The sequence below is a fragment of the Bufo bufo genome, chromosome 1, assembly GCF_905171765.1.
Source record: "Bufo bufo chromosome 1, aBufBuf1.1, whole genome shotgun sequence".
Classification (NCBI taxonomy): Eukaryota; Metazoa; Chordata; class Amphibia; order Anura; family Bufonidae; genus Bufo; species Bufo bufo.
In genome coordinates, this window is record NC_053389.1 from 55,720,581 (window position 1) to 55,721,720 (window position 1,140).

Below are 1,140 nucleotides of genomic sequence, written 5' to 3' on the forward strand. Positions count from 1 at the left end.
GCTGAGGACAGGTCATCAATATCTGTAGCCCAGAGAACCCCTTTAAATATATCATGAATAAAGTTTCACTTATATTTCTGTTCTACTAATTCCGTAATAATAAAGATGTCTTGCTGTCACAAAGCAATATTTCCCAGATGTGTAGTAATGCAGATATGAAAATGATTACAGTGTTCAGGTTTTCTCTGCGGATGTGGCCTTTATCTGCATTAATCACAAAGTGAAATGTGATTTGTCTGTCTCTTGCTTCCATAGCAAAAAAAATGACTACAAAGCCCTGTTCAGCATCACGTAGAACCTCTATAGGAGCCATAGGCACTCTGCAGAAGCAATGCTTTTAGGGAAGGATACCTCCATGATATGGCATGTGCTACAGAAGGTCATGATGCATATGGAGTCCATAAGAAAAAAAATATCTAGAAACTTCCATATGAAATCAAGCAACAGGGTGGGCCCATAGATTTCTATGGAAGCCATATTATGGGTCTGTACAGCATGGATCCATACTGTGGTTGTGGGCATGAGTTCTTAGTGACCCACTAACTCTTCAAAGCCACAGTATGTTATACAGCTGAGTTATGCCTTAAAACACAGACCATGCTTTGTAAGATTTTGTTCACATGGCAAAATTGTTACAAGTTCTGCGACTGTCCCAGTCATCTTCTTGGGGTCTGCAAAAATCCAGAGGTGTAGGTGTAAAGTATGGGATCAGACAGGCATAGTAAATGCATATGTACTCAGAAAACACACACAAATATATACACACAAACGTACACGCAGTTACACACATTGTAACACATGCACACATGTATACACTTTGTTTTAACATAAATTCAAAGATTCGAGAATAAAGAGTCTTATACAGGCTAAGTGATAAAATATATTTACTAAGCCTGAGTTCACACTTCAGTTATTTGGTCAGTTATTTCCATCAGTGATTGGGAGCCAACACCAGGTGTGGGTCTAAATACAAAACAGGTGCAGATCTTTCCATTACACCTGACCTCTGAGTAATCATCATTCCTGGTTTTGGCTCACAATCACTGATGGACATAACTGACCAAATAACTGAAGTGTGAACTCAGCCTGTGTGATTAAATATAAGGCAAAACAGACAAACCACAAACAGAATAAATAATA